The sequence below is a fragment of the Theobroma cacao genome, chromosome 2 (genome assembly GCF_053813885.1).
Source record: "Theobroma cacao isolate CCN51 chromosome 2, ASM5381388v1, whole genome shotgun sequence".
Taxonomy (NCBI): domain Eukaryota; kingdom Viridiplantae; phylum Streptophyta; class Magnoliopsida; order Malvales; family Malvaceae; genus Theobroma; species Theobroma cacao.
Window position 1 is genome coordinate 33,086,587 of NC_142640.1, and position 19,961 is coordinate 33,106,547.

At 32.4% G+C, this 19,961-nt stretch overlaps 3 long non-coding RNA genes across 3 annotated transcripts in view; 1 reads left to right on the top strand and 2 right to left on the bottom strand.

Moving 5' to 3' along the window:
* LOC148764172 (uncharacterized) overlaps positions 1-19,961 on the bottom strand; it is an 80,124-nt gene that overhangs the window by 41,483 nt on the left and 18,680 nt on the right. The gene's annotated exons all lie outside the window — the stretch shown is intronic.
* Positions 7,794-9,631, top strand: LOC148764173 (uncharacterized). The gene is made up of 3 exons (XR_016024447.1): positions 7,794-7,839; positions 8,490-8,573; positions 9,432-9,631. It is a non-coding gene; the product is annotated as an uncharacterized LOC148764173 (long non-coding RNA).
* On the bottom strand, positions 14,167-17,942 carry LOC148764174 (uncharacterized). The gene is made up of 4 exons (XR_016024821.1): positions 17,827-17,942; positions 17,097-17,181; positions 15,100-15,185; positions 14,167-14,270 (listed from the first exon to the last, which is right to left on the bottom strand). It is a non-coding gene; the product is annotated as an uncharacterized LOC148764174 (long non-coding RNA).

Here is a 19,961-nt window from a genome sequence, read left to right on the forward strand (position 1 = left end):
GAACTAGATCAAATAGAGAATTTAAAATGAAATTAAGAATATTAAAGTCCCAGAATGGTTTAATATGGTGATTTGGAGTTCGAGGATCAATTTGAAGTCAAACTAGAATTTTTACTGTCCAGGGGCAAAATGGTCATTTGCCACCCAAGGACACAATGGGAATTTTTAGAAAAGAATTTTTTTAGCCCCATTTGACTTATTGGAGTATGATTTGAGTATTGAAGTATAATTTGAGGGTTTGGCAGTGAAAAAGTTTAATTCCAGTGATTTCTAGAGTGTAGAGGCAAAATCGTAATTTTGCCACCTGCGAACAAAATTTGAGATTTTGAGAGAATTTAGATCAAATTTGACAAATTGGAGAATGGTATGAGTATAAAGGATGAAAAATATGTCTATGGGCAATTTTTCAATTTTTGGGGCAAAAAATGTAATTTTTGACTTTTACGGGGGTAAAAGTGTAAATTTCAAAAATTACTCCACCAAGACTTTGGATAAGTCTGAGAATTTTACCTAAGCTATGGATATGTGGGACAAGTGTATGGTAAAAATTTGGAAACAAATGGATGGCTAGAATTTAAGGAATTAATAAAACATTAAAAAATGAATAAAATAATATTATATTATTTTAGCCTTTAAAAAGGTAAAAATTCCAGAATTCTCATCTTCTTCAGCTGTCCAAACCAGGGGAGAAAAGGGAAAAAAAAACAAGAATCCTACCTGAAAAATTTGGGGAAAATCAAGAGAAATCAAGAAATCAAGCATTAAAAAGGTAAATTTCATTGATTTTCCTTGTCATTTTCACTACCCATGCATTTTTTTCTCATTTCCATGCAAAATTAGAAAGTGGGTATGGACACCCATGCTGGCCAAACCTCCATGGATGAGTTTTGAGCTTGATTTTTGGTTGATTTTAATTGAATTAAGTGATTTTAGTTAAGTTATATTGAAATATAGCAAAAATAAGCTACAAATATAATTTTCTCCCATTGAAACCCATTATGCTGAATTTTCTAGGGGAATATTGGCTGCTGATCTTGATGGTTATTTGAGGAATTATGATGAATAATGATGAATTATGAGCCTAGAAAAATAATGGAAATTTTTGGAGCAAAAATATAAATTTTTACCCACTAGGGGTATTTTCGTAATTTGTTATCGAGATTGATAATTCGTACCACACTGAGGGACATTAAGTCAATTTGGGTGCAATTGAGGTATAGAAACTGAAAAAAATTAATTTGGAGTTTAAACGGACGCGTATATCAATTTATCGGGTAAAAGACCGAAATAGGCTAACACCGCATTTAGGCAAAAATTTAGACATTTTTGCATTCCATATCAAGCATTAGTAGTCTAAATTAGTTTAATTTCAATTTAGTACCAATGTGGTGAATTTCTCGATTTTGTACTGTGTCAAGGTGGTGAGTCCTCTGATAAAGGCAAGGGAATTTCACCCGAGGACCAATAGTCTGAGTATTTCGAAAATCCTCACTCTAGACACGGTGAGTAACCTTACCATCATTTTAATTATCTAAAGTATGTTTTTATTTGGTTTTGGTGATTTTATGAAAATGAGTTCAAATGGTAAATTTTTATGTTTTGTAAACAAAATGAGTTTAAATGAAAATATTTTATAAATTGTCTTGAAACGAAATAACGATTTTGAAAATAGAGTAATTGGAGACCACTGATATGTTGTAAATTTAAAATTGAATTAATGGCTTATGTTATTGTATTGGCATGACTGGCTGGGCTGTGTTTTTTATGAATTATATGAATTGCTTTATTTTACCCTTGCAGGCTGGGTAGTAATATATTAGCCCTGTCATGCTGTCAAAATTTTATTGTATGGTGGGTTTGACCTGCTGCAGTGGGCTGGATTCTGTGGACTAGCCTATTAGAGGGGCACGGAATCCTGTTATATTTTTACCTCGGTTGGAGAGGCAAGTAGGGTAACTCTTGAGGTATAACTTTTAGCGTTCACTTCACGCCAAACCACCTCGTGAAGGGGAACTCGGCCAACGTCAAGGAATGGCTATGTTTTCAAAATAAAAACATGACTTTCTAATAGCCTTGGCGGACTTAGTTGGGATAGCCCTCGGCCAAGGTATCCCACATAACTGAGTATGATAATAATTTTTGGCATGAGCCAAGCTTTTTAAGAAATTCATAAGCCATACTGGTTACTTGCTTTAAATAAATTGATTTCATTTGGTTGAAATAAGTTGAAAGATGATAAATTACAGTTTGATGAAATGTTTTAATAGTCTCCTTTTACTCGACTTTAGATATTTTGAGTGATGTTTGTTTACTCACTGAGATTTTATAATCTCACCACCCTCATTTCCACCCATTTCAGGCTCAGAATAGATTGTAGATAACTGATATCGGTGAGGATTACAGTTGAACTTGCCACATCCAAAGACTGTAGGTTCATTTCTTTTGATACTTTTGGTCATTCGTGGGCCCACGTGTCACTGTAAATTAAATTCTATCCTTTGGTTATCTGTATTATGGTATGTAAGAATTTACTTTGCTTTTACGCTATAAAAATTATTTATACAGTGTTCTTAAAATATCTTTTTATGTGAAAATTGAATATTTTATTTAATATTTTTATTTTATTATAACAGTCATAATTCCATTTTAAACGAATGTTTTAGACATCCAAAATTATTTTTGATTATGAAATATGTGTTTTCCACTTACATACTATATTTTTAGATGATTTTGAGATTTTTGGGATAAATGACCAATATACCCCTGTAAGACGAAAATTATTATTTTATTTGTTTAAGTTGGAAACAGTTTAAAATCTTTTAGAATGTGGTATTTGGAAACAGTTACCCACAGGGGAAATGAGAAGCTGATATTAAAGCCTTGCGGGGTTTCGGTTGACATTCCGGGTAATGAATGTCGATCGAAACGTCGCGGCGGTTGTCACGAGCTCGATGGGAGTTCCGGGCCGTGACAATTAAGTTGGTATCAGAGTTGTTGGTTTGAAAGATTAGAGTTTTGGGTTTAAAGTTATTTTAAAGCTGTTTTAAAAATTTACAGTGTCAGTGTGGCCCCGAGTTAAGTTAGGTTAGGTTGAATAAAATACATGCATAAGCATATAGAGCCTGAGGTTGCCTAAACTCACTTTGTTCCCTCTTATAGATTATTATGTCTTCTCAACGCAAACAACCACCTTTCACTAGATCAGCTGGGAGGGGAAGAGGTTGTTTTCAACGTCGTCAGTTAGGTGCAATAGAGGAGGAATCAACTGCATCCACCATTCGGGCAGCACCTGCTGCTGAACAAACCGAGACTCCTCCACATCCTCCACCTCCTCTGCCACTTACTAGTATTCTTGCTATGCCTCTTGAGGCAGTTCAGGCATTAGCAGCCTTCTTTACTGCTATTGCTGGCCAGGCTCAAGCTGGTCAAGCTCTTCCTATAGTTCCTCTGGCTGCTCCTTCAGTACCACCATCCCCACCTCCTGTCCCACCACCAGTGCTGGATGTTTCTGATTCTAAGAAGCTTAAAGAGGCTAGGCAACATAGTTGTGTTTCTTTTATGGGTGAGTCGGACGCAACCGTGGCTAAAGAGGTGGTGCGAATGGCTTTAAGAGCCGAGAAGCTTGCGAATGAAAATAAGAGTCTGCGAGCTGAGTTAGCAAAAAGGAGAAATCTAAGTGTATCTTTTAGTCAGCCACCAAACAGGGGCAAAAACTCCTCTATTTCAGGAAGTTCACGTAGATGCAGAAATTGTGGGAATTATCATGTTGCGTCATGCAGAGGGCCTGCACGATGTTTTCATTGTGATCAACTGGGTCACATTAGGAGAGATTGTCCACAGTTAGGACGGGCTACGGTAGCTGCTCCATCTCCACCAGCTCATATGGATATACAGAGGAGAGATTCCTCTGGATTGCAATCGAGATAGGGATGATTTTGACATACCACCAAGGGTAGATTAAATAAGTTGAAATTAGTGCTCTAATAAAGTACGTATGATAGAAAGCTAGTTTGTAAGTTGTAGTTTTCATGCTCATGAAATATATAAAGATTATCAATATATGGACATACATTTGGAGTTGTAATTTACAAGTTTGAAGTATTTAAGATATGATTAAATGGAATTAGCATTAGTTAGGGTACGTAAATCTTTTAATTAATTTCTATGGAGTATCCATGATAGTAGAATGGAGGAACATCGTGCAGTGATGCTATATGGTGAAATCACTATACAATATGGAAATGGTATTTTCGAGTGGGATTTATTGACTGATGATAAGTGATGAACAATTTGAGATACATGTAGCTATGAATAAATTTGGAGATTTTTGCTTAAGCAAACTTGTATTAAATGTTATGGTAAAGATATATGAATGCTAGTGGCAAAATAAATACGTTAAATCAATGTTTTGATCGCAAACTTGTGATGGAAAGTTAGTCTTACTAATTGTGGTATAGACTCGAAGGGAAGCCACACGATTGTGAATAATTGAGGTAGTAGCTTTAAAGGTAGAAGAGTTGCTGGGATAAAGTGAAATCAAATAGTTGCAACGCCACAGTACTGACTCTCAAACACTGTCGTGTTAAGAACCCCTAATGGCTAGCAAGCAAGAGCAAATTGAGAGTGGCATGAAGATGAAACTCACGAGTTGAAGAATGGTCATTGGTTTTCATGCTAAGCTTTGTTGTTTGGAGTCTTAAGTGCATTGGGAGGTATTAAGATAAAGATGATGAGTGAAATTGCAAAGTTTTTTTTATTTTATTTTATTGCCTTATATATATTGGCATGTAAGAGAAAGAAAGTTAGAGAATTTTTGAGATGGTTACAGAAAAATAAATTAACATGGGGAGTGTTAAGATGAATAATATGATGACTGAAGTCAAATCTTAAGAAATAAGAAAAACAAGAGATTAAGTCTTGTTAAAGACTAAAGAGGAAGCGAGCGAAAGGTTAGATGAAAGTATGAGATACTGATAAGAGATGTCAATAGCAAGTGAGGAAAATGTAAATAAAGATTTCAATAATGATATAGCAAATGAGTTTATATAGAATATTGTTATGAGAATATACTGCTCTTGTCTTGACCTTGTTGAAAGGAAAGGATTAGTAACAACACAAGTAAACTAGGTGACATGCTAGAAACCCATGGAGATAAATTGAAGCATGAGTAGTTGGGCATGCCTTTATGGAAATGATATACTTGGTGTATAAAAGAGTAAATAAGTTATTAAGTGTTTCAAGAATGTTTACACGCCCTTGAGAAAGAATTATAAGTTATACATGATGGGCATAAGATGCGTGACTTTGAAACTTGCTAAGGAGCCAAATGGCTAAGTTACGGGTTAAATGATCATATGTTGTGAGACATAAATTTAAAATAAATATCCCTAAGGAAATACTCAAGAGAAGTTCTGCCATGGATCTTGTGAAAGCAAGCACTAAGTTATGTAGTTATAAAAAGGAAGCTATAAGCTGAGAGTGGTATAAGTATTAACATTAAAAAGTACTTGAGGAGAATTTAGTTTCAAGTCTTGTAATTTCAAGTACAATTTGTAAATTAGTTAAGGAAGAATGATGTTATATTCATATGAAAGAGTGGAATAAAGGATGATAGAAGTTAACCTTGATAATGAAGTCAGATAATGAAACTTTCTTAATATATTATGGGAATTGGAATTCGAAAATGCGTGAGGCATACATGATTCAAATGAATCTGAGTTTTAAGTGACAAATCAATATCGAAATGCAATAAGGATACAATATATAGGAGACATGAAGGATAATCGAGGAATAAGGATGACTTTTAGGAATTGTAGTATTGCATAAGATGCAATGATCAAGTCAAGATAAATTTTTGAGATACCAATGGGATTATAAAACATACACGCATAATAGATTATAATTCAATGGAGATGACATTGTGATGCAATGATATACAGTACAAGGAAACTTAAGCATATAATTGGAAACGATAAGAAGAGAATATAAGTATATAAATGATGAAGAACTATACACAGGCATGATGAGAATTTGTATGAATTATGAAGCTTATTCTATTGAATCTTGATTGTGGATGGGAATGAATTAAGAGAAATTAGTCTGAAGGCATTTGAAAACAGAGACTCGTATACATAATGAGGAATATAGACATTTGAATGTATATGTATATGTATGTGTGGAGTAGTGATGTACCCAACTAAATGAATAATGGTTTTAGTGGTTCACGATTTGAACTCAATATATTTGATGAGTTGTATAGATAATGTAACGATTAAGAATCTTATCAGAAGACGATTTATGGTGACCTAAGGAATTTTGGAGAAATAGTTAAGGGAATATAATCTATAGTACGATTAAGCCATATGAGATGGATTAATAGGATTAAGAAGATTGAAATTTCCTAAATGCAAAGTAAACATGAAATATGTAGAAATAATTAAAGCCATTAATTTTCCTGAACGCTGAGGATATGTACAGGAATGAGTATGGCGTGTTAATGATGTTGTAAACTACACAATAGTGTATGAGGATAGGATGAATGAATGAAAGTCGAGAAGTTTGATATGGAATGAAGTAATAAGATAGTGATTGGTATACCTAAATAAGAATAAAATGCGATCGAAATTGGTATGATTGAGATGGAGTTATGGTTCAAGCTTAATGATAGTAATAGAAGCATGCTTAATGTCTCAATATAAGAGATCATAATTGTGAAGGTTATTATTGATATGATTTTAAAGGATAATAATAGACATAAGCGACGTACTTGAGTTGAATTGGAGGTAAATGAGGTGAACAAATCGAAATTCCCTATAAAAGGGAGGACATAAGAAGTCGAGCATTAGATGAGAAAACAATACCCCCACATTTTCTCTGAGTTCAGTACATGAAATTTTGAGGTCAAAATTTTATTTTAAGGGGGGTAGTGTTGTCAAGCCCGACCTTATAAAATACTTTCCATGTCATTCATATGATTGACAATATGTTTGCATACTTGGAAAGCCCTGAAAGAAAAATCGTTAAAAGACGACAATGTACCAAATGGTACAATTAAGTTAATTTAAGTCTCGAACTAGATCAAATAGAGAATTTAAAATGAAATTAAGAATATTAAAGTCCCAGAATGGTTTAATATGGTGATTTGGAGTTCGAGGATCAATTTGAAGTCAAACTAGAATTTTTACTGTCCAGGGGCAAAATGATCATTTGCCACCCAAGGACACAATGGGAATTTTTAGAAAAGAATTTTTTTAGCCCCATTTGACTTATTGGAGTATGATTTGAGTATTGGAGTATAATTTGAGGGTTTGGCAGCGAAAAAGTTTAATTCCAGTGATTTCTAGAGTGTAGGGGCAAAATCGTAATTTTGTCACCTGCGAACAAAATTTGAGATTTTGAGAGAATTTAGATCAAATTTGACAAATTGGAGAATGGTATGAGTATAAGGGATGAAAAATATGTCTATGGGCAATTTTTCAATTTTTGGGGCAAAAAATGTAATTTTTGACTTTTACGGGGGTAAAAGTGTAAATTTCAAAAATTACTCCACCAAGACTTTGGATAAGTCTGAGAATTTTACCTAAGCTATGGATATGTGGGACAAGTGTATGGTGAAAATTTGGAAACAAATGGATGGCTAGAATTTAAGGAATTAATAAAACATTAAAAAATGAATAAAACAATATTATATTATTTTAGCCTTTAAAAAGGTAAAAATTCCAGAATTCTCATCTTCTTCAGCTGTCCAAACCAGGGGAGAAAAGGGAAAAAAAAAACAAGAATCCTACCTGAAAAATTTGGGGAAAATCAAGAGAAATCAAGAAATCAAGCATTAAAAAGGTAAATTTCATTGATTTTCCTTGTGATTTTCACTACCCATGCATTTTTTTTCTCATTTCCATGCAAAATTAGAAAGTGGGTATGGACACCCATGCTGGAAAAACCTCCATGGATGAGTTTTGAGCTTGATTTTTGGTTGATTTTAATTGAATTAAGTGATTTTAGTTAAGTTATATTGAAATATAGCAAAAATAAGCTACAAATATAATTTTCTCCCATTGAAACCCATTATGCTGAATTTTCTAGGGGAATATTGGCTGCTGATCTTGATGGTTATTTGAGGAATTATGATGAATAATGATGAATTATGAGCCTAGAAAAATAATGGAAATTTTCGGAGCAAAAATACAAATTTTTACCCACTAGGGGTATTTTCGTAATTTGTTATCGAGATTGATAATTCGCACCACACTGAGGGACATTAAGTCAATTTGGGTGCAATTGAGGTATAGAAACTGAAAAAAATTAATTTGGAGTTTAAACGGACGCGTATATCAATTTATCGAGTAAAAGACCGAAATAGGCTAACACCGCATTTAGGCAAAAATTTAGACATTTTTGCATTCCATATCAAGCATTAGTAGTCTAAATTAGTTTAATTTCAATTTAGTACCAATGTGGTGAATTTCTCGATTTTGTACTGTTTCAAGGTGGTGAGTCCTCTGATAAAGGCAAGGGAATTGCACCCGAGGACCAATAGTCTGAGTATTTCGAAAATCCTCACTCTAGACACGGTGAGTAACCTTACCATCATTTTAATTATCTAAAGTATGTTTTTATTCGGTTTTGGTGAATTTTATGAAAATGAGTTCAAATGGTAAATTTTTATGTTTTGTAAACAAAATGAGTTTAAATGAAAATATTTTATAAATTGTCTTGAAACGAAATAACGATTTTGAAAATAGAGTAATTGGAGACCACTGATATGTTGTAAATTTAAAATTGAATTAATGGCTTATGTTATTGTATTGGCATGACTGGCTGGGCTGTGTTTTTTATGAATTATATGAATTGCTTTATTTTACCCTTGCAGGCTGGGTAGTAATATATTAGCCTTGTCATGCTGTCAAAATTTTATTGTATGGTGGGTTTGACCTGCTGCAGTGGGCTGGATTCTGTGGACTAGCCTATTAGAGGGGCACGGAATCCTGTTATATTTTTACCTCGGTTGGAAAGGCGAGTAGGGTAACTCCTGAGGTATAACTTTTAGAGTTCACTTCACGCCAAACCACCTCGTGAAGGGGAACTCGGCCAACGTCAAGGAATGGCTATGTTTTCAAAATAAAAACATGACTTTCTAATAGCCTTGGCGGACTTAGTTGGGATAGCCCTCGGCCAAGGTATCCCAAATAACTGAGTATGATAATAATTTTTGGCATGAGCCAAGCTTTTTAAGAAATTCATAAGCCATACTGGTTACTTGCTTTAAATAAATTGATTTCATTTGGTTGAAATAAGTTGAAAGATGATAAATTACAGTTTGATGAAATGTTTTAATAGTCTCCTTTTACTCGACTTTAGATATTTTGAGTGATGTTTGTTTACTCACTGAGATTTTATAATCTCACCACCCTCATTTCCACCCATTTCAGGCTCAGAATAGATTGTAGATAACTGATATCGGTGAGGATTACAGTTGAACTTGCCACATCCAAAGACTGTAGGTTCATTTCTTTTGATACTTTTGGTCATTCGTGGGCCCACGTGTCACTGTAAATTAAATTCTATCCTTTGGTTATCTGTATTATGGTATGTAAGAATTTACTTTGCTTTTACGCTATAAAAATTATTTATACAGTGTTCTTAAAATATCTTTTTATGTGAAAATTGAATATTTTATTTAATATTTTTATTTTATTATAACAGTCATAATTCCATTTTAAACGAATGTTTTAGACATCCAAAATTATTTTTGATTATGAAATATGTGTTTTCCACTTACATACTATATTTTTAGATGATTTTGAGATTTTTGGGATAAATGACCAATATACCCCTGTAAGACGAAAATTATTATTTTATTTGTTTAAGTTGGAAACAGTTTAAAATCTTTTAGAATGTGGTATTTGGAAACAGTTACCCACAGGGGAAATGAGAAGCTGATATTAAAGCCTTGCGGGGTTTCGGTTGACATTCCGGGTAATGAATGTCGATCGAAACGTCGCGGCGGTTGTCACGGGCTCGATGGGAGTTCCGGGCCGTGACAATCTGACTTCATTTTCAAGGTCAACTTCTATCATCCTTTGTTCCACTCCTTCATATGAACATAACATCATTCTTCCTTAACTAATTTATAAATTGTACTTGAAATTGTAAAACTTAAAACTAGATTCTCCTCAAGTATTTTTCAATATTAATACTAATATCACTCTCAGCTTACAACTTCCTTTTTATAATCACATAACTTAGTGATTGCTTTAACGAGATCCAGAGTAAAACTTCTCTTGAGTATTTCCTTGGAAATATCTATCTTAAACTTATGTCTCATAGCATGTGATCCCTTAACTTGTGATTGGCCGTTAGGCTTCTCAGCAAGTTTTAAAAATTTTACGTTTCATACTTGCTATGTATGATTAGAATCTCTTCTCAAAGATGTTTATGTATTCCTAAAACACTTACTCTTAAAGATATATAAATACGTACTCATCCATTCAATCCCTAACTCGTCTTCATAGGTTTCTAGGGTGTCACACAATTAGCCTCATGTTGTTACTAACCCTTGTCATTTTACTGTATCAATACAGATATTACAAATTCTCGTAATGATATTCTATATAAACTGATTTTCTATACTATTCTCGTAATTCTTCCTTCACACTTTCATTACTTGGTATCTCATCTCAATATAGTCATCTCAAGAATCTTTCAATTTTTTTTTCTTTTAATTATATGCCTATATACAAGGCAATAAAGAAGTTTTTCAATTCATTTAGGTAAACATTCTCCAGAATATTTAAGACTCCTAGATAACAAAACACAATGACCAACAACCAAAATTCAATTTGTAAGCACATTATCGTGTCACTCCCATCTTACTCATGCATCATAAGCATGAAGTATTCGGAGCATTACAGCGTTGAACAGTCAATGTTGAAATACTGTAGCTATTAGAAATTTTCTCATCAAAGCTATTTGTTTGCATTCAAAGTCACCACATCAATCATTCTCAACCAGTGGTTTCCCTTTTAGATATATATCATGAGTTCCATAAGTATAGATACCTTCTATTTTCTTGTCATACACATTAAGCCAGATTAATACTTCCATCTCATGTCATCTTTTGACGTTTATCAACATTCATAAAATTCCACCTCAAAACATCATTTTCATATAGTGTAATAAATTCAAAATACATATACCACTCCACAAATAAGTTGCCTACTATCTACAACTTTCCTCAAATTTATTGTCATCCCTATCCAATTATCTTCTTTGTTTCATACTCCAATAATTTTATTGACTTTCGGTATAATTAACTACGAAGACAGCCCAGCTTTCTCCTCACTTTATTCTCGCAATCCTTACTGAATCAAAATTTTATATTCCCCATATTCCATAATTTAACTTCATTGGGTTATATTTAGCCCAACTATTGCCTCATAGTGTCATAACATCACTGAATAATCCCCTTCATGCTTAAATTACAATCATTAATGTAATCACATTATCCATTCCGAATGTCATTTATAACCTTATTGCTTCCTTCTATAACTTTCCTCAATAATTATATCACCAATTTATCTCTGTTATACTAAAAGATTCCCATACATATCCAATTATTTAAACTGCTATTTTACATTCCGTTCGAGTCATACAAAATAAAAGCCACTTCAACTCCTTTACACAGGTAACTACTACATTTTCCCTTAAACGACACTTACCTAGATTTATGACAATACAACTTCAACTAAAGTATTAAACATCTTTAGGTTCCTCATTGTCCTGATCTGGGCACATCAATGGATCCTCTTCCTCTTGAGATTTTCTCCTTTGTTCTTCAATCTAGGCTTGTTGTATTCTCCTACGTTCCTCATCACTTATCGGTGCAGCATTTCTTCCACAACCGGGAGGAAAATATCGTACAACGTTCACCCCCTTCCTAAGACGAATATCTCCCCTTGCAATTGCCTTCTTCATATGTTCTCTATGGTACTCTTTGGATTGTTTCAAAAGGAAATCCATTTCAGTTTTAGAATATTGGAGCTACTCTCACTTTCAAAATTCTGGCTACTCTCAAAGCGTTCCTTATTATGAACCTATTCTGCTAAGTTTTGATGAATTCTGTTATTAGGAATTCGGGATGGACCACCTTCCGAATCACCTGTATCAGGGTACCATTTGCTTCTAGTCGTAGAATCTAGAGATCCCTCGTTATCACTATGAGAGGTATCGGGACTACCACCTCTTCTAGACATGGTGTGTATGTCACCAGTGTACCTCAAAACCTATATGCAATCAAATAGTAATTACTTAATCATTCATGTATCCAAAAAATAGGTAGGTTTATATATGTAGATGCATGCATTCTATTCAATCTAACCTAACTTAACTTATCTTAACTTAATTGGACTTGGGGCCACGCAGTATCAGTGTGGATTTCTTAAAACAATCTTAAAATCAAAAACTTTAAAATCCAAAGCTTTAAAATCAAAATATCTGATCTTTAAACCATGCTCTGATACCAATCTAAATTGTCACGACCCGGAACTCCCCATCGAGCCCGTGACAACCGCCGCGAGGCCTCAACAGACATTCTTCACCCCGAATGCCGATCGAAACCCCGCAAGGCTTAGCATCAACTTCCGCATCTCCCCGGTGAGCAACAATTATTAAATCTCGCATTTAAAAAAATCATAAGTCATTTTCAAAAAAGAACAATAAAATATTATTTTCTGGCTCATAGGGGCATTTTCGTAATTTTTCATCAAAAATCTCAAAACTTGCTAAAAATGTAGTAGGTAAGCAAAAAATATATATTTAATGATTTAAAAACACATTAAGTATCTAAAACGTTCATTTGAAAGCAAATTGTTGACAACTAGTACTATTCAAAAAATAATAAATAAAATATTCTATTTTCTCATAAAATAAATTTTTATAGAAATATTCGTAAATAATTTTTCGCACATGAAAGTAAACTAAAAATTGTATGAATAGAAATACAGATAACCAAAATATAAGTTTTGATCTGCAATGACACGTGGGCTCCAATTGACCAAGAGGATGTAAGACTGTGAACTCTTACTTTCTATAATGCAGTTCCGAGCTTAATTCTCGTCCTACTCGACTATCTACAAACTGTCCTGAGCCTGAAAATGTATAGGAAGAAGGGGTGAGATTTTATAATCCCAGTGAGTAAACAGATACCATCTAAAGTATCTAAAGCCGAGTAAATTGAGATAATTAAAATAAGTCACCATATTGTAATTTCATTACCTTTCAGTTCATTTCAACCAAATAAAATCAATCCATATAAATCGAGTAATCAACTTGGCTTATGAATTTCTTAAAACTTTGGCTCGTGCCAAAACTCATACTCGGTGATACCTTACGCAGGGCATCCAACCAAGTCCGCCAAGGCTGTTAAAATTTTTGTATACACTTAAAATATATTTTTAGTTTGAGAAAATACAGCCGTTCCTTGGCGTTGGCTGAGTTCCCCTTCACGTGGTGGTTTAGCGTGAAGTGAACCCTAAGCTTTACCCCAGGAGATACCCTACGCGCCTCTCCGTTCGAGGTAATAATATAATGGAGTTTATCGTGCCCCTCTAATAGGCTGGTCCACGGAACCCCTTCTGCAGTAAATATGTCACGACCCGGAACCTCCCTCAGGCCCATGACAATCGCCGCGACGTCCCGATTGACACTCATTATCCGGAATGCCAACCGGAACCCCGCAAGGCTTACATATCAGTTTCTTTCCTTTCCCGTGAGCAATCATTGTTAAATATCGAGTTTTTAGAGAATATTTACTATTTTAGATCAAAAACAATCAAAATAAAATTTTCGCCACACAGGGGTATTTTGGTCATTTTTTTCTCAAAAATTTCAAAACTGGCTAAAACGTAATATACAAGTACAAAATGCATAATTCATATTCAAAATGAGTTTAAAAGTCAAAAATCTTCATTTAAAACGAAATTACGGTTATTTGAATATAATAAGAAAATAAAAGAAATATTAAGGGAAATATTCTATTTTCTTATAAAACAATATTTATAGAGTTATACGTGAATAATTTTTTATAGCGTAAAAGCTAAATAAATTTATACATACTGAAATACAGTAAGCCAAAATATTTAATTTAATTTACAATAACAAGAGGGCCCCCGAATAAACAAAAGTAAAGAGGACTGTGAACCTACGATTTGGAAAATGCAGATCCAATGGTAGTCCTCGATGAGATCAGCTATCTACAGTCTATATTGAACCTGAAATGGGTGGAAAGGAGTTGGGTGAGATTTTGCAATCCCAATGAGTAAACAGACATTATCATAAATATCTAAAGGCGAGTAAAATGGAGGCAAGTTTAAACAATAAATTTCAACCCATTTCATAATGTTTTCAATTTATTTCTTAAACCATAAAATATTTGTAATTTACCAAAACAATTGTTAAGGCTTATGTCTTTTATTAAAACAAGGCTCAAGCCAAAACTAATCCTCGGGGATACCTTGGCCGAGGCATCTAACCGAGTCCGCCAAGGGTGTTAAAATATTCACACGTGAAACACATTTTTATTTTTAAAACTAGCCGTTCCTTGGCGTTGGCCGAGTTACACATTCACGTGGGGGTTCGACGTGAAGTGAACTCTAATACTACCCCAGGAGTTACCCTCCTCGCCTCTACAACCGGAGTAACTATATAACTGGGTTTACCGTGCCCCTCTAATAGGCAGTCCACGGAAACCCGTCACTGCAGTGAGTAACCCACCAATTTTAATAAAATTTCGACAGTATAACGTGGCTTTTATTTATTTATCCAGCCTGCATAGTAAAATCAACTTACATAAATTTCCCAAATGCACTCACAAAATATAGCCACATATACTCATTTCTCATAAGCCATTCCTAGGAAAATATATATTTTTCAAGTCAGTTTGCAGCCTCCAATTACTCAATTTCATAATCAATACAATATATTTTTATTTATCACATTTATTCCTAAAACATCAAAAATCCCGTTTTCATTTCATAAAATACATAAAGGGCATTTAAAAATAAACTCTAGATAATTTACAATAATAATAAGTTTACTCACCGTTTGTACAAACTAAAAGCTTTCTAAGCGCCCCGATCACTACTTGTCGGGTACGACTTCTTTGCCTTTTCCGGAAGGCTCTCCTCCTAGACACATTACAAAAATTTACACAATTCATCACATTGATGCTAAATCACTATATAATTAACTTAAATCCTATACTAATGCATGGTATGAAATGCAATAGCCTAAAACGGCTTAAATGCGGTATTAACCTATTTTTGGCACTTTGCCCGATAAATTGCTAACGCGCTCCATTTTAGCTCTAAATCATCCCATTCTCTCTCCAACATTTCTAACCATTAAATATCAGCCAATAACCTTCTAAAAACAACAAAATGAGCTCACTCCCTTCCTTGGAAAATTCGACCAAAAATGGGACATTAACTCGGTAAATTTTCTACTTTGTTTTTTAATCACGTTTAATCGTTTTTCATCATTTCTCTTCATTTTCCTTAGAATAAAATCAATTCATCATCATTGTACAGCATTGAGCATCCAGCCAAGAGTGGGTATTGTGAAAATTTACTGATTTCTTGCCCAATTTAATTTTCTAAACACATTTAACTAACTAAAACTATCAATTTAACTAAAAATCAAAACCTAAAAATTTCAATTTCTCTCTCCTAGAATTTCATCCAGCCCTTGATATCACTTTTTGATCTCTCTCCTCAAGCATGCTAAATGGAAATAAAGGCATAAGAAAGGTAGAAATCAAGCTAAAATCAAAAAATCTTACCGTTAGACGCGTAAACGGTCGAAAATCGTGAATTTCCCTTTGAATTTTCTTGTTTCTCTTTGGTTTTTCTTTTTTTCTTCCTTTCCTCTCTATTTCCTCTCTTGTTCTTCCTTATGGCCGGCCAGCACTCAAAATTTGGGTTTAAATGGCTGACTTTTCATTAAAATAATATTATTTCATTAAAAAATGCCATGTGTCACTTTCCCATTGGCCCATTTTTAAAATTTCATCCATTTGTTTCCAAATTTTCACCATACACTTGTCCCACATATCCATAGCTTAGATAAAATTCTCAGACTTATCCAAAGTCTCGGTGGAGTAATTTTTTAAAATTTACACTTTTGCCCCCGTAAAAGTCAAAAATTACATTTTTGCCCCAAAAATTGAAAAATTGCCCATAGACATATTTTTCATCCCTTATACTCATACCATTCTCCAATTTGTCAAATTTGATCTAAATTCTCTCAAAATCTCAAATTTTGTCCGTGGGTGGCAAAATTACGATTTTGCCCCTACACTCCAAAAATCACCAGAATTAAACTTTTTCACTTCCTATCATTAAATTATACTCCAAATAGTTAATCTTGGTCAAGAATTTCACTCCATGATCAAATTATTATCTTAGGTGGCAAAATGACGATTTTGCCCTTAAACATCAAAATTTCCAATTTTACCCCAAATGAACCCTCGAACTCCGAACAATCATTTTTTTCATTCCTGGACTATAAAATATTAAATTTCATCCTACAATTCCTATTTGAACTAGTTCGAGGTTAAATCAACTCAAGTGTACCGTTAGGTACGATATCGGGTTTCGTCTTTTCTTATGTGCTTTCCTAGCATAATAACATGCTACTCAGTGCATGTATGTCATGACATGTATTTATAGGGTTGGGTTTTACAAAATAATTAATATATAATCCACCAATCAATAAAATTCATTTTAGCATGACATGGTAATTTATCGCAACCTAGCCTCTCAATAATTATAACACCAAAATCAGTTTAGCCATTCATGCTTAGTTATTGTCATAAGCCATTCAATTCAAAACCATAAATTTGCAACACAAACTAGCAGTCTCCAATTACTCTATTTTCAAAACCAATATTCGATTTTCCAGAAAATTTATAAAATCATTTTATAAAATTACAATTTCTCTTAAAACATAGCAATTTACCATTTAAACTCATTTTTTATAAAATCACACAATTGTATAAAACTACTCTAGATAATTAAGACGATAATAAGTTTACTCACAGTATTAGGAGTAGAAATACTCCTATATTCCGCCCTCGGGTGCAGTCTCTTACTCGAAACAATTGACTCACCACTTATCCATAATCTATGACACAAAATTCAATAAATTGTGTCAATTTATCATAAATTATTTCAGGCTCTTATCCATGCATATGCACTAGATAGGATTTGAAATGTTTAAACAATCGCTTAATTGCGGTGTCCGACCTAACTCGCCTATACACGGTGTAAAGTCTTAAAATCCCCAATTCGACTCAAATTCCATCCATTTCAATTTCAATTATCCAATTATATCCACAATACCTCAATGATTGTGAATTTGGTCCAATTTATCAGTCCGGACTATAAATTATGCTTTTACCCCTAGTGGGTAAAAATTTCAATTTATTGCACCGAAAATTCCCATTTAATTTCCAACCTCATAATTCATCATTTTTCCACCCAATTCTCTTAAAATAAAGTCAACCTCATCCTCACATAACATTGGCTAGATTCGGCCTAGAGAAATTCATGGAGAAGATAAATATTTTTCTTGTTGTTTTACTCATAAACATGCTAAACTAACACTAAACACTAACATAACTCAAAATCAAATTTATCTAACAACTTTCTCTCTCTAAACCCATATGACCAGAATTGAAATCATCCTCAAATCACATGATTCAACCATGAAAAATGATGGGAAATGCATGGGAAAGGTAAAGCACAAGACAAATTTAAGAAATGTTACCTTTTTTCACTTGATTTTTGAATTTCCACCTATTTTCCCTTTAAATTTCTTAGCTAGGGTTTTATTTTCTCCTTTCTCTCTCTTGTTTCTTGCTTGGCCGAATGTTGAAGAAGAAGAATGGGTGGGCTGATTTTTTTATGCCTTTTTATTGTTTAATGAAATAATATTATTTTATTCATATTTTAAATATTTTATTAATTCATTTTTTTTCTAGCCAACCACTTGTCCTACTTTTTCCACCATGCATTCCCTTTGACTTATCCAAGTTTTAAGTAAAATTTCCAGATTTTTCCAAAGTTTTGGTGGAGCAAATTTTTCAAAATTACACTTTTGCCCCCAAACTTTTCAAAAATTACATTTTTACCCCAAAAATTGAAAATTTGCCATAATGCATAATTTTCACTCCTCATGCTCATTTCACACTCCAAATAATTAAATTTGATCAAAATCCTTTCAAAAATTAAATTTTCGATTCCAGATGGTAAAATTACCATTTTACCCTTTTACTCCAAATTATACTGAAATTAAAATTTTTCGCTTCTAAACTTCAAATCTTACTCCAATAAGTCAAATGGGGCCAAAAATCTTTTCTAAAAATTCTCATTTTGTCCCCAGGTGGCAAATGACCATTTTACCCCTAGATAGCGAAAATTCTGGTTTGACTCCAAATTGATCCTCAAACTCCGAATCACCATATTAAACCACTCTGGGACTTTAAAATTTTTAAGTTCATTGTGAATTCTCTATTTGATCTAGTTCGAGGCTTAAATCAACTTTATTGTACCTCTAAGTACAATACCGACTTTTGTAAATTTTTCAAGACTCTCTTAGCATGTAAACATGCTATCCACCACATGTATGTCATGACAAATATTTCTGTAGAGTCGGGCTTGTCATCTTCTCCCCCACTTGGATCAACCATATGATCCTCCTTCTTGATTGACTTCGACATCCGGCTAAATATTAATATTTTAATATTATTTTATTAATAAAATATTATTTTATTCTAAAATTTTTTTCTTGTCTCCTTGGTACCCAAAATACCTTATTATGCCTAACTTGACTTCCAAATTGCTTTTTATCTCACAAATTCTCCTTCCATAAAATTATTATTATTTTATTGTTATTTTTTCACTTGCGAAATATTTTATCCTAAACTACTCCTTTCATCTCTTATCACTTTTAAACATTTTAATTGACCTCAATTTGCATTCGATCAAATTTATTTATCACCATATCAAAGTATGGGGTATTTCATTATTTGTTACTTATAACTTCAAAATTATCATTATGATATATTATAAATTAATAAATAATATATATGTATGTATATATAAACAATATATATAAAAGAATAATATATATGATTATATATATAAATGCATTTATAGAAGAAGACTATATATATTTATATATTTTCATAAAAGAGTAATAATTTATTAAATTATATATATGATATACATATATAATACATATCATAAATAAATAAAAAGGGACTAAATTATTGTACATAATTAAGATATAGATATGTATATATATATATATATATATATATATATATATTAGTAATTGTAAACATTCATAAAAGAATAGATTATATATATATATGTATAAGAATAATATATTAATATTATTATTATTGATATGTATATTTCATAAAAGAAGACTATACATGTGTGTTTATGAAATATATATATACATACATACATATGTATATATATATGTATATATATCATTAGATCGATTAATTATATTAGCTATAAAAGTAAGTTATATTTTACAAAAAAAGTATACTTCGTTAGTAATAAGTAATAAACTATATATATATATATAGTAATTATAAACTTTCATTAAAGAATATACTATATATATAAGAATAATATATTAATAATATTATTATTTATATATATTTCATAAAAGAAAACTAAATATATGTTTGTTTATGAAATATATATATATATATATATACATACATATGTACATGTAGATATTTATGCATACATATATATTCATTAGATCAATGAATTATATTAACTATATAAGTAAGTTATAGGCTATATATAATATATTAATAATATTATTATTATTTTTATATATTTCATAAAAGAAGACTATATATGTGTTTATGAAATATA